Below are 16,797 nucleotides of genomic sequence, written 5' to 3'. Positions count from 1 at the left end.
CATTATAATCATATGGGAGGCGGGGGTATCATTTAGTGAGCTCAGTGCTCACGATACCTCTAGTTAACTATTGTGACTTCGAAAACTTTGATTTACTAAAGTGATAACAATGACACTGTAGTGATTACTTTGAAAACTTTGATCACTATAGTAATCAATATGACACTATAGTGATAACTTTGATTTACTATAGTTAACTATAGTACATGTAGACTATAGTTAACTAAAGTTTACTATATTTTGTTTGTTAAGGTAGCTAATGAACAGACAGAATGTGAGGAGGTCTAGCAAAGTGATCCCCAAGTGTTATTTTGTTGTGATAATTAACATATAATGATTAAAATGTAAAACAGGCCACCTTTAGCGATTTAAAAGTTTGTCCTTTTAAAGCCCAGTATTTTATCAAGATCGATCCGTTTTAAAAAAAAATGTGTGAGAAAATTATAAAATTTGTGTTATTGTAAGGTTCCACATCCTTTTTTGTGATTATTTGAAACGAGAAGACTTTAAAACTATTCACACATGAATTATGTTAACAATGAATTTGAAAGCTTTTTGTTAAGATACTCTTATCAATTTCACTCCATCCGATACATCGAAAATTAATTCAACACCTTTTCCTCTTTTTTCGTGATATAATTGTAAGTTAAGAAAAATAAAAGTGATAAGTCTACGTCTAATCTACGGTGAATTCTGGAAAATTTATCAACGTTCTCCATATTGTCACTTACATTTACATGTTTTGATCGCTATTAAAACAATATTGATCGATTTCATTACTGTAATTGGAATATACAAGAGGTGGGGCTTACTGGCGGTAAGATTAAAGCGGGGTCCGCTTCAAGAATGAGTGCGTAAAGCGAACCCAGAAAGCGAACGCCGGGTTCGCTCTGGCGGATCTAGAGGTGACCCCGAGCGAATGAAGAGCGAATTTGAAGCGCACTCAAGGCGAACCCAGAGCGCACCCAATCTTCTAAAAGCGGACCCGTAGGGGACCCCGAGCGAACCCAGAAAGCAAACCCGGGGTGCGCTTTGGGTTCGCTCTGGTGTTAGGCTGTGTCTGGTCGGTACTGTAGCTGCTAACTTGCAAACACATGTATCTGATGCAAAGAAATAAATCTATATATTGACACAATCTAATTAGTCTATTTTATAGCATACATAACAGACATATAAAGATCAATTTCATCAATTGACACCTACAAGGAGAGGAAATCATATTTAATTAGTGAATCTTGGTCCATTTTAAATGAATGAAAGAAAATGTTACATGCTAAAAAGGGGCCAGGAATAGCAAGTTGCAGAAGTATTGGTTCGAGTCCTAAAGCAAATTGCTCATTGTATAAAAGCAGACTTGATAATGTTAGGATATGAGGATTAAAAGATCTTGTGAAAAAAAAAATCATTTATTTAATAAGGAGGCTAAATTAAGATGTTCATTAACTCTTGTGTAAAAAATTGATATATAGTTGTGTCATTCAACGGAAACAAGAAGTAATACTGCATTGTCACTGGTACCAAGTAAAAGTACTCTCATTACTCTTATTTTCTTTTTGGCTGATTGAATCTTTGAGTGTTGGTAGCTGCTGGCTTCAGACTTTGACGTATAAAACCCCAGGTACAGGTATGATTGATGGGAAAGTTTAATTCTTGATTTTGGAAACTCTATTAAACAAATATAAATTTTGTTGAAATAACTTATTCATTTTGTTCACTCATTAATAAAATATTTAAAAGAAACTAACAATCCTTTTTTAATCCTGTGTGTGAAAATGTACTGGATTAACAACGTCTATATCATTATCTGATTAGTTTAATATGAATGGAAACAAAGTAAAAATAGATTACTGTTGTATCTGGTTTTTAAATTAGTAGCTTTTGTTTCATCACTCGGCCTATCTTGCATACAGAAAATACGGCTTTAATTTGATTTCTATATGGAATATATTCATGATGCCTGCTAATATTTGAAATATTTATTTAGAAAAAGTATATATATATATATATATATATATATATATATATATATATATATATATATATATATATATATATATATATATATATATATATATATATATATATATATATATATTTAGAAGACAAAATTTTTTTATAGATATGTTCTGAGAAAGAGTATATACATGTAGCTGCCCATTACAGTATAAGTACATGTAATATACTGAGATAAGTAATTGATATAAAGTTGTTTATACCATCTGTTTAATGAATGTAAATATCAAAATAATCATAGAAATATCAGGACTAGACCATCATTGACTCTAGTTTTTGTGTCTTATCATAATTGAAGACTTCTTTAGAGCTTCAATATTCTTCCATTTAAACCATACCGGGTATTTAAGACCAGATACAGCAGACCGTACTGTCAGTTAAGATTTGAGTTGAAACACCCTTACCCGTACCACCAGGCTCCGTGATATTTTAATTCGTAGCACAGTGAAGACGATCCCTGTCATTGTCCTGATCCTTTGTGCTGAATTTACTACCATTGTGAGGATTAGTCAAACTGTCACCTGTAACAGAGTATTGATAACAAAATTTATTGCCTATCAATAATACAGAAAGTAAAAACATCATGATCAACAATGATGTGTACTGTATCTTTAACTAGTAACATTCTCCTAGCTATTAAGAAGAATCCCAAGCAATAATAAAAACGTCATTTTTTTTAAACATACTACATATACAGTGTATATATAGATCTTTAAAATTGTGATTCCTTTTCATTTAAAAATATTTCAGAATAAGACCTGTATCAATATATGTTATATAAAATTATGTCACGTACAAATGTATAAAAATATACTTCTATATTGAAATAAGTTTAAAATTTATTGTCAAATATATACACTGTATTTAAGGAATCACTGTCTAGTTTGTTGGTTATTCTAAGTCATTATTGACAGTTGGAAACATGTGATAATTTGCAAAACGGATTTAACCTGTTCTGCATGAATTATCCCACGTTTTCAATTGTCGTTAATGTCCTTCGCAAACTTAAAAACCATATATAGAAGTGAGATACACGAGACATTCTATGTTAATTTATATAGTCCCCACCCTCTGGCACAGCACAGCCGGAAATCATTGTCTATAGAGCAAAAAATACGATGCTTTACATCTTTTTTGTTGAATGAAGCCAAAGAGAAGCACAAATAGAATGTACCATTATTCAGGCAGTTTGTGCCGTTTAAATGAAGTTTGTGATGTTTGGATCTAATATTCGGTATTTGATCCAGTTTTCAACAACAATTAAAAAACAAGAGGTCCATGGGCCACAACGTTCACCTGAGTAACGTTGGCCGTCTGTTCTTCACCAGAATACTTATTGTAGCCCCACACTACCCCTGGGGGGTCATGGTTTGAACAATTAGGAATCTACTTTACCCAGGATGCTTTTACATAAGCTTCAGCTTTTTTGGCTTAGTGGTTCTTAAGAAGAAGTTTTTTAAAAAGATTTTTCATATATATTTCAATGTACAATTTCGATTTCCTATTGTGGCCCCACCCTACCCTGTGGGGTCATGATTTGAACAATCTAGAATCTACTCTAAATAAGGAAGCTTCAACGTAAGTTTCAGCTTTTCTAGCACAGTCGTTCTTGAGAAGATTTTTTCTATATATTTCAATCTAAAACTTTGATTTCCTATTGTGGCTCCACCCTACCCCCGGGGGTCATCATTTGAACAAAATAAAATTTATACTATCCCAGGATGTCTTTTCTTTATTGTCTCCCCTTGTAAGGGGACTTGCCCCTTTAATTAAATAATTTAAACTCCCCTTACCCAAGGATGCTTTATACCAACTTTGGTTAAAATTGGCCAAGTGGTTCTTGAGAAAAAGGTGAAAATGTAAAAAGTTTACAGACGAATGGACGACGGACAACAGGTGATCAGAAAAGCTCACTTGAGCTTTCAGCTCAGGTGAGCTAAAATGGTTTGAGTGTAGAAGAAAACTGCTGATAAATTCATGTATTCGTTGTTTACAACATAAGTGGTATTTTCATGTGCATTGGATGATGAAGGCTGTGTGTATTGGGTATTGTATGAGAGGACAACATTACAAATACATCTTGCAATAGCTACAGACAAGTTGCTTCATGCTTGTCATGCTTCTTAAAGATTTTTAAAAGTTTCATGACCATATTATACGTAATAAATCATTCACAAATCACCAGCGGCAAGGTTAACAACAGAAGCTAGGTTGTTTGATAGCATTTTTCAACATATGCAAACAATTTTCTATAATTTAGAACTGTGTAGCAAAACAGTACCAAACCATTTTATACTGTATGGAGTCATGCTCCATTATTAAAAAATATAAACTTTAGACTATATATTAAATGACTGTCACGTTGATACATCAAGTGCTATTATAGTTAATCAATATCATTCAATGTAATTTCCTGTCCTAGAGAGCTTCAAAACGCCCTAAAAATAAAATACTATAGTTAACAATAGTTTACTATAATTAACTATAGTTATATAATAGTTTGTACTTTGCATGACTATGCCTAAATAGTATTCAGGGTTTGACACATGGTGCACGAGTCGGAGGCGAGTGCACTATGTGTCAAACCCTGACTACTATTTAGGCATCATGCATGCAAAGTACAACACTATTGTTATTATTATGCTGACTGTTGTATAAAAACGACAATATTTTCTCCATTTCCAATGTTTCATCACCTCTTACATTCATTTTAGTACACCCCTATTATGACGTCCCGTTGTGCTACATCTACGTTATAATCTTTTTCCTTTAATTTTGAATGTTCCATGCATTATAATAGGCATATGTACAAATAGTTTTAGAGATTTTAAGTTGAGTGAAGGGGAAAAATTGCAAGAAACTATTTTAGAAAAGTTATTTTTTTAATTTTTTTTCTTTAAGTGTAAAATATTTGAAACCGAGTTTATTTAAGAAATGATGTATCAATTTTAAACATCTATCGGGATATAAATACGGGTTGGTCACGAGATCAAATTCTATAAAGCCCGAAGGGCTTTATGGTAAATTTGATCTCGTACCAACCCGTATTTATATCCCGATAGATGATATATTATTACTTATATTTACATTTATGACTTATTTATAGTTTATATTTTCCTGATTATGTTCTTAGCGTGTTAAATGTTTTATTTTTCAAACTCAACGGCACGTATTTGATCCATTGATTCAGCGTCAACCCTTTATGACGTCACTGAGAACTAACGTCAAACGTTTATGACACGAGGAACCCATGTTTATACGGATATAGATACGCTTTGCTTTTAATAGTCTTATTTAAAGGAAAACATTTGCAAATGTAAATATATAGATTATGATACAGTGCTCTAGATAACGGCGTCTGTGGTGTAATCGGTAGCGCGTCGGACTGGTAATCTCGGGGTCGGGAGTTCGATCCCCGGCGTGTGCGCTGTCGGATTTTCTTCAAAAAAAGAAGCCGTGCACTATTTCGGCATAGTATGCTTACGCTATATAAATCCCTAGAACACTATGCGAAAATAGTTGGGTATTGATTATATAGAGACAAACTGACAGGAAGCGTAATAATTAACTATAGTAAATCAAAGTGTCAAAGTTATCACTATAGTAAATCAAAGTTTTCAAAGTGATCACTAAAGTGTCATAGTGATCACTTTAGTAAATCAAAGTTTTCAAAGTGATCACTACAGTGTCATAATTTTCACTACAGTAAATCACAGTTTTCAAAGTTATCACTATAGTAAATCAAAGTTTTCACCATAGTAAATCAAAATTTTCATATGTAGTGATCACTATAGTAAAACAAAGTTTTCATAGTTATCACTTCGGTAAATCAAAGTGTCAAAGTTATCACTTTAGTAAATCAAAGTTTTCATAGTGTCAAAGTTATCACTTTAGTTAACTACATTTATCTGTAGTAAACTATAGTTAACTATAGTATTTTTTGTTCGGGTGGCGGTATCCTTTTTCTTTGTTTACATTAACGATTTGATAAATGCTATCCAAAAATTCTGCAATGAATTAGGTATTCTTAAAATTTCAAACAATTTTCCCTAACTGGCAGATGATCAGGCATGCGTAGGACTTTCGCTTGCATCTCTTCAAGCCATGTTGGACATGTTTCACACCAGTATTCCATGCAGTGCCGTTCAATGCCCAAAAATCTTGCATTCTGAGTTTTTGCGCAAAAGTGTGAGACTTCGACTATACATGTATATGGTACTTGGGAAATGATATGTATTGTCTGGACGAAAGTAATTATCTTGGTAGTCTAATCAGTAAAAAGTGCAATATTTCAGATAGGATAACCTCTGAATGCCAAAAAGGGAAAATTCGTATTTCGAACTTAATACAATAAACCCATTAACACTATCGCATCTTTACAAATCAGTTCTCTCACCTTCGGTACTTTATGGTTAAAAATTATGGGAAAACAAGTCTGCAAGTGTTTCCACCGATTGAATGTTTTTCTATATTTAGTGGTCAAAAAAGCCCAACATCTCCACTTTAAGAACAAGATCTGTCATTTGTGAAAACCTTTTTAAGATTCTTCCAGTACAAGCTGAGATTGCTACAAGGAGCAGCTATTTCTTTGTCAAATCTTCTAGAAAAAAGTGTTGTCATATTTTGAGTGAATCACTCATTAACAGCTAGGTTTTATTCTGGATATTATCATCTCTTTTGCATTTATAATCATTGTGAATATATGAGAGAGTGGCTTTTGATGGGTTTGTTGCTTTCAAAATCAGCTTGGAAATGAACTATAATATCTGCAACTTTTCAACAAAATAAGCTACAGAAAGAGATACTAATAGTTCAGATGATCCAGGATTCGATGGTTTATGTAACATATTTCAATGATATCAAAAAGCCTGGACTTTAATTTATCGTGGGGAATGGTTGTGTATAAAGTTGAAAAGTCGTAAGTTTTTAAGCTGTTGATTTTGGTAAAATCTTGTGATTTCAAATTTTCCAAAAGTTCCTTGGAATTTATAAGTATCCACATCTGATTTACAACACTTCTCGAATATATTGTTGCACAGTACTCTTGAAGTTTCTCCTTCACCACTGAAGGAGATTTTTCGTGCAGGGGTGTGTCACTTCTCTTCGGACTTAGCATTGGGTAGGACGGGCTCTGGACTTCGTACATCTGTTAGGTAGGCAATATTTTTATTGAGGCCCATAAGTATATGGGAAGGTCGTTAGTACATCAGTTTTCGTTGTAAATATATAAATGTAAATATTTTTGTGCTGTTAATTAAACACAATTGTTGCCATAATAAATACTTGTTAATTTGCAAACTCTTGTTATTAAAATTCTTGGGTTAGTAAGTCACTTTCGTGACTATTTGAGATACAGAAGGTTTATTAATTGGTTAATAAGAAGTTGGTACAAACGCGAAGTACTATTATTGATAAAGAAAATGTGTGTTATTTAATGAGTTAATTTCGAGAATAAAAGAAGTACTTTCATACGATCAAATACGGTTACATTGGTGCCGTGAGTGGTACCTAAGACTGGAGATAAAACCAAATCCTGTCACATTGGTGCCGTGACGATCCCTGGACGTGGAGGTTAATGTCCTGTCATATTTGGTTACATTGTAAGATTAGATAGGCATAGAACCTTCCAGGGGTGAACTTGGTTAGTGTTAATTAAAAAATAAATTTTTGAAGTGCTTAATATTTTACAGTACATTTTTGTTTTGAGTATAGCTCAAATGTTAAAATGTTACCATACACGTCCATAAAATAAACACGGGTAACACACAGTAGTCAGCCACGCACGAGCGATGGCGCATTTAAATCGAACACTCCATTGACTAGTAGCTATTGTACAAAGTAAGGTACTTATTGGGTATAAAATATCTTTATTATTCATGTAGATTGTTCTTCATTTTTATTAAAAGTTCACATTAGTATTTTTTCACTCTTGAATTTATGATACAGCTTGACACCATGTTTTTTTTAAAAATAGAACAGAATGATTCTGTGTTTACAAAACCTGTTTTTATGTTAGGTAGTTGTCGTAGCATTGATGCGTGTCCTTGAATGGTTTTAGACTAGCGTGACAAGGTATAAATAGAACTAGAACTGAATGGAAGTCACCAGTGAATAGTAAATTCAGCGAAATCATTGTTATTCAGCTCGATTTGTGTTGAAGAAAAATGTAGAAACCAGAGTGTATTTCAATACACTGGGCATTTTTCTGGAATAAATTTAGACAAGTGAAAGATAGACAAATAATTTTCATGATATGTTTGGAAGTTCACTATAGTATTAACATATGGTAAATCTATAGACAGATGATTATTTTATAAGTTCAGAAGGTTATATCTTTTTGCAGATGCATTATATATTTTTCGTAAGGCATTCCATTTTATGCTTTATGGTCCAAGATACTAGTTGCTGGATTCTTGAAGCAGTGATATGCTTTGTTTTATTCGAGAAGATTGTGTAGTATATTTTTTTACGAACACCTTGGTTAAGATTTTCTCAGGTTTAGACATATTTTTGAGAGACTTCGTTGTGTGAAGCCTATTGTGTATTTTGCTTTTGAATCTGAGATTCTTTTCTTTGGTTGTTTGTTGAGTCAGTCTTTGAACGAGGCGGGGACAGAGCCGGTGATAATCCCTTAGGTCCGCCATTATAAGATCTTTGGTGTGACCTATCACCTTGGGTTTATTTCCAACAGCGGGGCCCGGTGATCATTATAGGACCTTAACGCCTCAAAATTTCGAAACGTTTTCAAAATTTGGGAGAAAATAAGACCACCAGAAAAATATTCTCCATGATTTTAATTATTAATTATGTTTGACTTAACGTTCGCTGTCATGCTGAAAAGGAATTCAGACGTTAACTGAAATATATTTAATTTAAAAGTTATTTTACACAAAAAAAACTTTTTGTGTCCCCTAAGTTGATGTATTTTATTTTTATTGCATATATTTTGGCTTAACAACAGTCATGCTTACTGCCTGGTGCAGCAAAGGTTATTCTCGATGTTAACCCGTCTATATGTAGTACTTTGGCACTAAGATTACTTTGAATTTGTTGTAGTAAAAGTAAACTTTCAGATTTTGCCGATTTTTTTAATAACTTAGAAAGCATCGACTACTTTTTATAAAATTGGTCTATACATGTATTTTTTTGTTTGTTTATTTATAAGTTAAAATTACAAAATCAATGAAATTTGTCAGGATTAATGAGAGAATTTTTATAATTTGACAAGACAGTATTCAATACTGTTGTTCTCGATGAATTAATAATGATAAATTTTACTTAGAATATGGTTCGAGTCATTTCATGAGATGTGAATTGGCCTGTAAATAGGTGAAAGTACAATATAGAGCTAATACTGCGGGATTAGCTGCCAATACTGCGGGATTAGCTGCCAATACTGTGGGATTGGGGTTTTATTGTGGATTTAAATATTGTACTACCCTTGTCATGTGATGTGATAAGCTTTTATAATTTAAGAATCTATATCCGGCCCAATGTTATGTTTACATTTCGAAATGCTAAAATGCAGTGGGGTTAGTTTCCTGCTGCAGGAGGGGGTTGTGGCTCTGCCGAACTACAGGGATACACTTATTGCAAGGTATCCAATACTAAAACGCAACGAGGTTAGTTTCTTATTGCGGGAGGCTGTAGGGACTGCAACTCGAATGTACTCATAATATCTCTGACAGCATTAGTAGTCTGCTTTAATTTCATTTAAAGTTTATAATTTTTCTTGGATTTTATGCATATAACTTAATCTTTTCTTTTGTCTATTTAGTATGGACGTTTTGGACAAGTATATGTACTTGTATTGAAGTTGATGATCTCCAACGAGACTCATGACAAAGGTATACAGGAGGAAGTTCAAGAGTTACACATTGTTCAGAAAAAAGATCAACGGATCATTGTTCATTATTGGAGGAACCACTTGGAGTTCTCGACAAGCCAGTTATTCACAGAGGATGGCTCAAGAATTTAATGTTGTGCGATTTGTTATGTGCGAAATTCGTGATGTGAAGTTATTTTGTGAAATCAGATAAGAAATGTTGTGAATGTTTAAAATAGTGTTCTAACAGTGTTCAAAAATATTTGAAAGAGATATCCCACTATTCCTACCGTTGTGTGTGTTCTAACCACCGTCTTGGATTCCATGATGATCCGATCCAGCAGTGATCCCTAAACAGTAGAACCAGTGAACATTTATCTTATTAACTGTTAATTGAAAGTATTGAATAAAATTTATTGAATGTGAATTTAAAGTGAAGAAAATTTGCACTGTTGTAAATGTACTAGCAGAATATTTTTGAGATTGACCTACACATTTTATCCTCGATATCTTTTCAAGATATTTCGCTTTTGAGGTGGGGGGAGTGTGATAGGATTGGATTTTACTGAGTAAGAAAATAACGATAACTTGGATTGGTTAAGATCGTTTATTTTACATTTGGAAACTTTCTAGTTTTACAGTATGATTTGGGACACGTCCTTGTCTGAGTTATACATAGAACGTAGATTTTGATTGGATAAGAGAGACACACCTCCAGTCCGCGGTGTATTTAAAGTCCACTATTTCATTTATAGATCAGTTGGTTTGGAACCTCCTCAAAGGTTCGTGCCAGCTCACTTTCTGATAATCGGGGTGCATCCCGGTCTCTGCCTCTGTTTCGTTCAAAATTCTCGGTAATGCATTGTCTCGTTCATTCGTTTCAGTTGTCCTTTTTGTTTTCCTTATTTATACGTCCATTTTATTGTTAATTTCCAGTTCTTATTTCTATTTTTGGTAAACCGGTTAGGTTGGGCATAGTAGATTTTTCGTGCAGGGGTGGGTCACTTCTCTTCGGACTTAGCATTGGGTAGGACGGGCTCTGGACTTCGTACTTCTGTTAGGTAGGCAATATTTTTATTGAGGCCCATAAGTATATGGGAAGGTCGTTAGTACATCAGTTTTCGTTGTAAATATATAAATGTAAATATTTTTGTGCTGTTAATCAAACACAATTGTTGCCATAATAAATACTTGTTAATTTGCAAACTCTTGTTATTAAAATTCTTGGGTTAGTAAGTCACTTTCGTGACTATTTGAGATACAGAAGGTTTATTAATTGGTTAATAAGAAGTTGGTACAAAACGCGAAGTACTATTATTGATAAAGAAAATGTGTGTTATTTAATGAGTTAATTTTGAGAATAAAAGAAGTACTTTCATACGATCAAATACGGTTACATTGGTGCCGTGAGTGGTACCTAAGACTGGAAATAAAACCAAATCCTGTCACACATGAAAGTGAAAGTAGAAATGTTGCATAGCAGTTTGAATGTAGCATATGTTAAGATGGTTATCCATTCGGTTCTTTTATCAAATTATTAATGGAAAATGTTTGTTTTTATTATGTATTAAGCAACTGGAGTTAAGTGTCAGAGTGTTTTTATTGAAAGAACCCAAATCTGTTAAGACTGACGATTCAACCCAAAGCTGATTTGACTGAAGATTGCACGATCACAATATACAGGTGAAAATAAATACATATAATAATCACAGTAATAATTACAGGGTGACTCTTTAATAACAAAATATTTCTTGAGAAATTTCTTTTTGCTTCTTAATTCTTCACTGGTTTACTTTATGAAAAATTCATCAAACTCTTTTTTACTAAAAATATTGAAGATATTGATATGGATAGAACTTGCTGGCTTTTAAACTATAAAATATCTGAAAGATGCTGAATTTCAGCCTAATCTGGCATTCAAGATAATAGTGTAAATGTATTTAAAGAACATCAGTTAATTTATTACTTATTTATATATTAATTGACATAGACTTTTTTTCAACACTAGAGAAACCAAAGACTTGTACTCACTCTCTTTCGAAGTTTCTTTTAAGTTTTTGATTGGAATTTAATTAGAAAATATTTACTGTATGAAATCTATTTTACAATTTTTATAGGCTCCTCTCCCTGCTATGAATATATCATGGAAGAACACCATGACCCTAGGCTTGCTCCAGAATAGGTAAGTACACCATGTATTACAAGCTTTAATTGTTATTTTCTTCCAAACAAAGTTTTGGGATATACTGGAAACAAAATGTCTATATCTCTGCCTGTATTTTTGCCTGTTTTTTTTTTTTTTTTTTATATCCAAATATACATTAGTATCTGATTATCCATTTAATATTAATATATTATACTATTTCAACATTCCAAATTCATTTGTAAACATTTAGAAAAACTAATCGTTTTTTAATGATTTTATTATTAAGCATATCTTCCAAGAGTGAAATTGTCTTGGACATAACATTATATGGTGTTATACAACACCATATAATGTTTTATGAAATTAGTTTTAACTCATATCATAACGGTTAACTGTTTAGAAGAATGGAGTATGCATTTGTTTGCACATGACAAATATCTTCAGTGTATGAACTTAAATTACATGTAGAGTTTAATTTGTATTTCAGAGAACCTGTATTAATCAACAGAACCTTAAAATTGGAGTGCCACACAGTACGGTACCTAACATGTGACAATTTCAAATCTTATGATGAGGTTCCAAGGGGTTGTAAAATGGAAGAAAACAAAGAACAGGCCAAGAAAAAAATCGTAAGAGCTCAATGTTATTACTCTTTGTGCTAACTAATACTGGTATATAATATATTTATTAGGTCACCTGAGTCACTCAGGTGACCTATTGCTATCCGTTTTTGTCTGTCGTCGTGCGTCGTCCGTTAACATTTAAACATTTTCAGCTTCTTCTCTGAAACTGCTTAACCAATTTCAACCAATTTTGGCATATAGCATATATGGGTGAAGGGGGACAAAAATTGTGAATTTCATGGTCCTTGCCCCCCTGGGGCCTGAGGGGTGGGGCTAAAACCACCAAAATTAATGCAATCTTTAAAAATCTTCTTCTTTACTCCTGGACATCAAGCAGTCAAACTGTTGACATGATTGTAATAAGCATTGAGCCCTCTATCAAAATTGTGAAATTCATGGCCCCAGGGTCAGGGGTTTGGTGCTAGGGCGGGGCTATATAGATCATATAGTGAAAGTGCATTATTTCTTTGAAAATCTTCTTCTCTACTCCTGGGTATTATTGAAACAAATTGAATACATAGTTATGATAAGCAAGGGTGACTCTACCAAAATTGTGAAATTCATGGCTCCAGGGCAGGGGTTCTGGTGCTATAGCGGGGCTATATAGTTCATATAGTGAAAGTGCATTATTTCTGTTAAGAGCTTCTCCTCTGCTCCTGGGTATTTAACAAACAAACTAAATACATTGTTGTGATTATATATTGAAAATGCATTAATTCTTTGAAAATCTTCTTCTCTGCTCTAGGTATAAAGCTGATAAACTGTGTACATAGTTATGATGAGAAAGGGTGCTTTTTCCAAAATTGTGAATTTCATGGCTCCTGGGTCAGGGATTCTGGTGTTAGGGTGGGGCTTTATTGATTTTATAGTGAAAATGCAGTAATTCTTTGAAAACTTTCTTCTCTACTCCGATCCTGGGTCTTATGCTGATGATCTAAGTACATAGTTATGATGAGCAAGGGTTCTTTGTTCAGAATTGTGAATTTCAAGGCCCCATGGGTCAGGGGTACAGTGGGGGACTCTAATGATTAATTTATACTGAAAACGAATTAATGCTTTGAAGTCTGCTCCTTGGTATTAATCAAACATTTATGATGAGCAATGGTGCCTTTTTCAGAATTGTGAATTTCATGGCCTACGGTTTAAAACATAAACCAAATTCAATTGTTGGAAAGTTGTTACATGATACGCAGGTGACTTATAAGGCCCATGGGCCTCTTGTTAATTATATATGTAATTGACTTCTTAATTTTTATCATTTTTTCTTTATCATTTCAGAAGCAATGCAGTCACTGTCAGGGAAATGAAGCCAGAATTATGTAAAAATTTGAAAAAAATAAAAAGGAGATTATTGCTTGAGATTGTGTTCTTTGATTTCTTATTATTAAATGATTAAAGGACAAGAGTACTATTTAGTTAACTTTGCAATCCAAAGAAATACAATATAATTAAATAATAAATGTAAGTAAGAAATCAACTTATCATATGTTTAACATATGAAAAACATATGAACATAAACATATGTTAATCATATGTTCAAACAAAACGTATAAGCAACATATGTTAAACATATGATCAACATATGTTCGTAAACGTATGTTAAACATATGTTGCTCATTTTTTATGGCGAACATATGTTTCAGAACATATGTTCAACGTATGTTCAACATATGTTAAACATACGTTGCAATTTTACCTGTGTAAACCGAGGTCCAGTGTCGCAGTAGGTGCTGGCACGAAAAAGATCCCTCATTGCTCAATGGCCCAGAGTGCCGAGTATTGGTTAATATTTGCAGCCCTCCACCGGCAAGTGGTGGCGTTACCATACGAGTGAAAAATTCTCGAGAGGGACGTTAAACAACAATTAAACAAAAAACCTAACAATGCTGGGTATGTAAAATTATATATATTTTTAAAAAAAACCCTACCTGCCGTTTCTGAATATCCCGACACAGTGAGTTTGTATTTTTTGTTATCGTCCCCGACATAAAATGTTGAGTTCTGAGAGTATGCTTCGTCACCATTAAATCTTTGAAGCTAAACACGTAGTTTCTGGTCCTTGTTCTTCATCAACTCATTGACTGCGTCATTTCCTTTAAAAAAAAATACCCAAACTCTTACATTGTTTTATTGCAATAACTTGCTCATGTAATATGAATTTGAAAAGCATGTTCGAAAAAAAAAAAACGGTCTTCGTCATTAAGAAATTTCATTTTTGAAATCGTCAAATTTTTGAAATAGTTAATACTTGAAGCACGTCTTAAGTACAGTACTAAGTACAGGTACCACATGAAAAAAATTATATTCTTTTCTACATGTCTTGTTTTAAGGTATTTTTACGTTCGTAATGAAACAAGAAAATTTTACTTTGTACACAAATTCATAATCTTCTGTTAACAGAAATACTTTTATTAGAAAAAAGTTTCTTAATTCTGTTCTAATCAAGAGATAGAATAAATCTCTTTTGCTTTCAAAAAAGTAAAATCTTTCATTTTTGTCAGTTAATTGTCGTTGTTTTCCTGATTTGAAGACATCAAATAAACTCATGTTTTTCACGTGTTGAAATCTCAAACAGCAGTATCATTTTTTTTTTCACCTTCTGCAATTACGAATCAAAACTTTTTCCTAAAACACGAAAATTGAACCCCTTTGAAAAAAAGATTTTAAAGTACTTTACTATTTATGGCGTCTTTCCTCACTGTATGGGTAAGACTTTCATTCATACGAGGGTTGTTAGGAAAATTCGTGGACTGCCGTCATAACTTTTCTACTTAAGGTCATATTATATCCAAATTTGGTAGAAATATTTCAACCATGAATTTAAATGACGTGTATTATTTTTTAAACTATTTTGAATTATTCCAAACCTATTCAGACTTTAAAAATGCGAAAATCGGGTGAAGGAGCAGGTCAAATTTCGTAATTTACATTCAGGACACCAAATAATGTCTGAAGACATGTCTTCTTTAAAATGGCACAAAAAATTTTAAAAATCCTACACGAATAAATTAAGAATTGTTGAATCATTTTATACTTTATATTTTGCTTTGTTGAAAAGAAATCAGTTAAGGAAGATACATGTAGTCGTCATTGAAAAAGGTAAAAAAAAAAAAATGATGACGTCATACAACGTCACGGAGTAGCAGTTAACCATACAGTTTTATGTTGTACTCTGGAAAACTCCAGAATAAATCTGAAAATGCTATTCTAGGAAGGAAATATGTCAAAAGCGAGTCATGCATGTGTTGTGTACATGGTACAGGCGGTATCTAAATGAATGAGACTCTGTATAAGATGATGGTAATTTATGAGAATACGGATTATCTGTAAAAATCTGATCAAAAACATTAAAAAGTTAGTAACGTCTTGCCAAGAGTTCGGCGCTTCAGAGTTGCTGATTTTGTGAAAGCACAGTTAAGCAGTGTAAAAAATATAACATTGACAAATAAAATGATGTTACTGGAACAATTGTTGGCAAAATAGATTCCAAATGATAGAGAAAATTTTAAATGAGTGCACTGGTATTGGGCAAAACCGTGTAAAATGTAGTGGGAGAGTATTTTTGAAAACCTCATGACAGCATGTTCTTCACGTTACAATGTAGTTGAGTTTGCTCCGTGCTCACAAAACGTGTTGAATTTAATATTAAATAACATTAATATTGAATAGCATGACTTGTGTTTAATCACTTCGATGCTACACTATACTTTTTCTGAGTTTGATATAAAAAAAGTAACATGAAGAGACATTTTTTTGACATGAGCTCATTTCAAATCTACTGTGTGTTAAATGACCAAATGTGTTAAATGACCATATAGACCTTACCAAAAATTATTGACATTTTAAATATTCTTAATTTTTTTTTGGGAGGGGGGGGGGGGTGACTGGGGTTCTGAGAATCCCCATCTGATTTATACAACTACAATAATATACTGTAGCACAATACAACTTTCCATCTTTTTAGTCCAGTGGTTATTGAGAAGATCTATAAAAAAAATTCTTCAAATGATAAACTTTGATTCCCGATAATGCACCCCCCCCCCTTCAATGGGGCCATAACCTAAACAATTCAGAATCTTCACTACCTCAAAAACTTTGCATGAAATATATGGAGATAACGAACAGTATTCCAGCTCAAAAGTCCATTAAACATTACATAATAGGAGCAGAGCAAACGAACAGTAATCAAG

Source organism: Saccostrea echinata, unplaced genomic scaffold, assembly GCF_033153115.1.
Source record: "Saccostrea echinata isolate AGI-Se365-2 ecotype Australia unplaced genomic scaffold, CSIRO_AGI_Sech_v1 ptg000012l, whole genome shotgun sequence".
In the NCBI taxonomy this organism is placed as follows: domain Eukaryota; kingdom Metazoa; phylum Mollusca; class Bivalvia; order Ostreida; family Ostreidae; genus Saccostrea; species Saccostrea echinata.
The sequence above is the reverse complement of the archived record's forward strand: the minus strand, read 5'-3'. Positions refer to the sequence as shown.